Source organism: Syngnathus floridae, chromosome 16 (genome assembly GCF_059516105.1).
Source record: "Syngnathus floridae isolate MCC-2025c chromosome 16, RoL_Sflo_1.0, whole genome shotgun sequence".
NCBI lineage: Eukaryota > Metazoa > Chordata > Actinopteri > Syngnathiformes > Syngnathidae > Syngnathus > Syngnathus floridae.
Genome location: NC_142428.1, coordinates 10797120 through 10803493, shown reverse-complemented (window position 1 = coordinate 10803493; position 6374 = coordinate 10797120). Strand labels below are relative to the sequence as shown.

At 49.0% G+C, this 6374-nt stretch overlaps 1 long non-coding RNA gene across 1 annotated transcript; it reads left to right on the top strand.

Annotated features, from left to right (window-relative positions):
- Positions 1-2087: 2087 nt before the first annotated feature.
- Positions 2088-6094, top strand: LOC148385695 (uncharacterized). Its single transcript, XR_015863442.1, has 2 exons — positions 2088-5349; positions 5452-6094. It is a non-coding gene; the product is annotated as an uncharacterized LOC148385695 (long non-coding RNA).
- The last annotated feature ends 280 nt before the right edge of the window (positions 6095-6374 follow it).

Here is a 6374-nt window from a genome sequence, read left to right as displayed (position 1 = left end):
CGCTGGGTAGCACGTCCGCCTCACAGTTAGGAGGCTGTGGGCTTGATTCCACCTCCGGCCCTCCCTGTCCGGAGTTTGCGTTTTTTCCCTGGGCCCGCGTGGGTTTTCTCCGGGCACTCCGGTTTCCTCTCACATCCCAAAAACATGCTTGGTAGGCCGATTGAGCACTCCAAATTGTCCTTAGGTGTGAGTGCGAGTGCAAATGGTTGTTTGTCTCTGTGTGCCCTGCGATTGGCTGCCAACTGGTTTAGGGTGTCCCCCGCCTACTGCCCGATGACGGCTGGGATAGGCTCCAGCACACCCGCGACCCCCGTGAGGACTAAACGGTTCAGAAACTGGATGGATGGATGTCTCCTTTAAGACTTAGACTCATGTTGCCTGTTAAAACTCCATAATGGTAAAAGTTGATAAGCAGCAACGCAATGAACGATGTCATAGAACCCTAACCCTAACCCCGCCTACTGCCCATTGACGGCTGGAATAGGCTCCAGCACACCCGCAACCCCCGTGGGGACTTAGCGGTTCAGAAAATGGATGGATGGATAACTAACTGTAAACACGGTCTAGGGCAGGGGTCACCAACACGTTGCCCGCGGGCACCAGGTCACCCGTGAGGACCGCATGAGTCGCCTGCAGGACTGTACTAAAATTAGCTTAAATAGCGGCACTTGTCAGTGAGCTGCATCTATTTATTTTACAGTCAAACCTCAGTTTTTGAACAACCTGGTTCTCGAACAAATCGGAATTCTAACAAAAAATTCTAGATTTTTTGCTTCGGTTGTCGAACAAAATTCGAAGGTTGAACCTCGTGAGATGAAATGGGAGGACCCGAGAAAACCCGACCGCGCGGCCCGGATGCCGACTGACTCCGTTGTTATTGTATTTTCGTAAATTTGAGGATTGTATGAACCCCTAATCATGCCTCTAAAGAAAGCAAGTGGGAGCAGTAAAGCCATCCTAAAACACAAAGACGCTCTTAAAGCAATGCAACAGTGAGCGCCCGGCGCCCTGCGGTTGCGCGATTGGACCAAATCAGGCACGTGCACTCAGATGAGTGCCTCACCTTACCACCAGGGGCGGTAAAGGGCTCAACATGGTTTCCTCAGCTATCACCATAAGTTGTTCAAAAATGAATAATATAGTAATAAAACATAATATAATAGATGTCCTGTGGTCTATGCTTTTAATGCAATTTTGGTATGTTTCCTACACATTTGTATCATTTTCATAGTCAAAATAGCTGTATTTCTTGTTCAAATAACAACGGGAGATGAGAATCATGGAGGCTGAGGCAGTGACAGGTCGTGCCTCTCAGGGCGTGCGTGTGAGCGTGTGCACCACTCACACACACACTGTAGTGAGCGTGTGCAAGCGGGAAAAGGTGCGTGCCTTGAGGCAGCCAATACTTTTGCCTCAAAAATGGGGTGATAGTGAGCCACGACACGAGTAAATGCGAGAGTAAATTAAGAAGAAAAAAAAAAGAAAAGAAAAACAACCAACAACATTCGGTGCTAACGCGTTGCTATTTGGCTTTATTTTCCCTGAAAATGGAGGATATAATCTCGAAGATAAGAACATTTTCAAAACTTGTGAAGTGTAATTTGGAATTCCCTCTATTTCTGTAGGTGGCCTTAGAGTGTCCACCTGGCGTCAGTGATACGATTCTATTCTATATTTGCTGGTCAGGGAGAATTCAGTTTCAGCAATGTGTGCAATCCTATAATAAGGTAAAGTGGCTGTTGTCGTCCATCACCAACAGCGCTGGTCAAGATCTCCTTTTTAGGACTGAAATAAACTAGTAGATTGAAAACCGCAGCTGGTACACAAAGCCATGACATCAGCTCCTTGCCAGGTATAAAAGATACGGGCCTGACAGGGGTTGGGGGGCTTTTTACATCCATGCCTTGGGGCCACTCAACTTTTTGGAAAGACTTCACTCTGACATCGGTTGAATAAACTCTTTTCCCAATCAGCCGTGTGTCCCTGAAGTGTTCATTTGTCTGGAGCCAGCCACCGACCACCGAGTGTTTTTTGGAGACCAGCGAAGCAACAAAAACCATATACCACACTTGACTGTCAGTTAAAGGGAAATGTGCTTTTGGGAGTTTGAAAACATATTTTAAGGTTGTGTTAAACTTATAATCATATTAATATCTAGTATTGAAGTGCTCGTGTGGATTGGTGGGGGCCGAGGAATGTGCAGGCAAACTGCATGAACTTGTTTTCTTGGAAGTGTTGTGTATAGGCCCAGACAGGGAGTACCGGACGAGATAATCTCAAGGTCGGTGAGAAAGGAGAACAACAGCACATCTATGGGACTGGGCATCGAGGGGAAAACCCAACCGCCTGACCTCAGCGACACCTGGACGGGGAGGAGATGGCCATCCACCAATCATCTCATAATATTTTGCATGCTTTAATATTCATATTGTGTTTCTTTAAAACTGGGCAACCCGGAAGAATGTGTCGTCTTTTGGTGGTCACAAAAACGCACGAGTTTTAGTGTGAGGGACCCGGGACCCAGGCCTGTATTAGTGCGCTTTGTCAGGAATAAATAATTGGTAAATTTGGTCTAATTGATCTACTGGTCTTCTCTTTGACAGAACGAACTCGCAAAATTGTTAGGTGCGCCAGTGTGTGGATTAGGACATTGCAATTTATGTGTTAAGTGTTGATCGCAATTTGGAGTCAGATCAATAACTAGAATCCGTAACCTAACAATTTCTTGGTGACCGCGGACGTGATGTCAAGAGAAGGGTAATTGACAACTCGTGGTCTTCATCCAGGACACCGGACAGTGTCAGGGACATTGTCTCCCGGTCGGCGAACCGTTGGAAATAAGCGCACAACGTTGAGCTGGTACGACGTCTCCTCAACCCTGAGCTCACCACTGATAAGGTAAGCAGAATACCTGTTACTATAAGTCGAAATTCTGCAAATTGAAAGAGGAAATTTAAGAGGAGACTGTTGTTCAGATCAAATAAGGTGTGCATGAAGTGAAGATACATACGGTGAATAAGTTTGGAACTTACGTGTGTAACGTGTACGGTAAAGTCAGGGACTTACGCGTACTACGGATAGGTCAGGGACCTAGTGCTTCGTCGTGGCGGACAAGGGTACGGTGACGATCGTATTCAGATAGCTGGGGTTAATAAAGAGATCCCCGAGGGGAAGTGAGGCCTCCTCAAAAAATATCCGGTGGTAACAGTTCCTCCTGTGAGAGATCAGACCACTAAAATATCCAAAATGAACAACCAAATTGGGGGGAGTTTGTGTGATGAGGGGAGTTTGTGTGATGAGAGCAGTGTGTGTGCTGAGAGGAATGAGTGGAGTGAGATTGAAAGAATGTATGCTGATGTGGAAGCGCAAATTGTGAGTGGCATTGACCGAAAGAGAGTGGCGAAGGAGCGAATGAGACACCGAAAAGTCTTCGCGAAATTGGAAGGTGACAAATTGTTTAGGGGCTTCCCAACAGCTTGGGACATGGAACGCCTGGCACGGCAGTTGCAGCAAAAAGAGACAGGGGTGCTGAAAAGAAAGCTCGCCTTAGAGGACGAGAAAAAAGGCGCCGGCTGGCGTAAGCGGAAGGTGCTCGAGAAGCACATTAGGGAGAATGAGGAAGAGCGACGCTCCTTGCACAATTTTGCGACAGCTGCAACAGCCATTTTTGCCACTCAGAAGAAACTGCCCGTAGAAAGTGTTGTTAATGTGAGAAAAGCAGAGGAGGTAGAGAAAGCGGTGAAAATAGACGAGGAAAGAAATGAATACAAGGGCATTTATCCATCTTTGCATGATGTGACACACCCGAGTGCCCCCACCCTCGGAGTGAGCTATGTTGGACCGCCGCCGTACGGCGACCCCGGAGTAATGGCTCCGGTGGTGACGCTGGGTGGCAGGATGGTAGTGGATGTCGAGGGCGAAGGCGAAAGGGCGGATCAGAGTATTGTACAGTTGATTGAACAAGCAGTAAATAAAGAGAGGCGACGTGCCCGGGAGGGGGACACATCCCGCGTGGACACCTCCACCCCCGGTCCTAGCCCTCAACCGTCCAATGTGACGAAAGGAGAAAGCTGGCATAGACTTACGGCCGAGAATGAGGCGCTAAAAAAGAAAATTGATCAAGCCGATGAGCAGCGTAGACAGGAAACGCAGATGTTAAAATGGGCAACGGAGAAAGGGAGACGAGAAGACGCGAAGAGCGCACGAAGACAGCAAGAGCGTCCACAGTGGGAAAGCAGCGAGGGTGAGGAAGAAGATGATGTTGTGATGCAACAGAGAAAAATGTTGGAGTGCGCGAATCAGGACAGTAGAAAGAAGTGCAGACAGGGAGAGAGAGAGACACGGAGAAAATATAATTTGCGGAGTGGTCAGGGACAGATGACACAGGCCGAGGTGCAGAAAAATGAATTGATGTGTCCGCTGGTGACCACATCGGGCGGTCAGCACTACGAGCCCATGGTGCTCCGTGATGTGACCGCGATGATGGAAAAGATGCCCCCACTTCACAGAGGAGGCAAGGTGTGGCTGAACAAATTTTTGGCTCTGATGAGTGGGCAGAGCTGTACACTCGGTGACATGCGCCAGATGTTGGCAGGAGCATGCTCTCTAGTGCAATTGCAGGCAATTGAGGAAGCAGCAGGCACAGCGAGACTGGGGAGGGAGGTGCCCTTGCCACAAGTAGCAGCGCCCCTGTTTGAAAACATTAAATTGACTTTCCCACAACCCACCGATCTGGCCCCCACTATGTTTCCTTATGATGTGAAAATGTCACCTGCACAACATTATGTAACATGTGTGGAGAGTTGGATTGAAACCACAGGTCGACATCCGGCTCTCACGCACGAGGCAGAGGTGCTCTTCCGAACGGCGCTGCTGGACGGACTTCCACCAGATGTGAAGAAGCAGCTAATGTCAGATCCTGACATTCTGGTTTGTGCCGAAGAGCGATTTAAACGTCATCTTTTGCATCACTGCAGAATGTTCACTGAGTCACAAGCTAAAGTTGAAAACGAGACAGACGCATTATCTAAACAGTTGTTGAAATTACAGTTGGCAAAAATGCATGGTGAAGCTAAACAGTCTAAATCACAGAAAAAGGAAATGCAAATGTCACAGGCTCCTCAGGTGGTGGGGCGCGGAAGAGGCCAGTTCCGGGGCGGATACAGAGGCCGGGGAGGGAGTGCACCTGCTTACCCGGGGAGGGCAACATACAAGCCCCATTCAACAAACGCATGTTTCATCTGCGGCGAAACCGATCACTGGGCAAAAGAATGTCCACAGTATCGACCACGCGGAGCCACCCGCCCAGCCGGAGGCCCGCCATACCAACCCGGGGCGCCGATGCAACAGGCAGGAACAGCTCCATCCGGTGGACGGCCCTGGCAACAGCCACAAACGCACGGAGGTCAGTACTACCAACATGATGATCTCTGGTGTGGACAATTTGAATAGGGCTGCCCGGGGAGCCAGGAAAGCAGTGGCCCGGCGGAGCCAATGCTTCATGTGACAGTGGAAGGAAAACCTGTGAAGATGCTGGTGGACACGGGAGCAACTTATTCATCAATAAACACTGCCCTTCCTGTATCCTCACTGTCAAAGAAAACAACGACTCTAGTCGGCTTCTCGGGACAACCACGTACTCTGCCTTTCACCAAACCACTTGAAACTGTGATCACCCGGACAGGGTGTAGACTGTGGCACAAATACATCCATTCCACAGACACTCCGATCAATTTGATGGGAAGGGACTTGCTGTCAGCCGTTCAAGCCAGAATTCTGTGTGGGCCAGAGGGAGTGATTATTCAATTTCCAGATGGCATCAGCATCCAGTGCTCACAGCAGCTACAACAACATGGTCAGTGGCTGATGGCGCCCCTACCGGCAGAAGCAGAAACTGCAACCATCTACTGGGCCAGGCTGGAGCCAGAGACCCCTGCTGGTGGCGGTGTGTTCTCGACCTACCTACTGTGGAAGCCTTGGATCTGCTCACTGGCGCCATACCACCCACCTGTTGATCCTTTGCATTGCACTCTATATTATGACCGAAAAAGTGATGATGTATATCGGGATTTGTTTGAAGAAATTGAAGGGCACATGTGGGATTTAACTTCATCATGCATTTTGATTGGTAAAGAGGGAGTCGCAGCGGCAACTGAATTGACATATGAACAAATGCAGTGGTTCAAAATGACAGAGAAAGGGGTGCCACACATTTCGCTGGCTCTTGCCCCAGGACACGAGGCCAGACAATTGGGCTCAATGGTCAAGCAGTTGTTGCAACAGACCGATTGGCGGAAAACTCACATTCCTAATTTGTACTGGTCTGAGTCTCAGAATGCATACCAAATTAAACAAACCATGGTAGACACAGGATT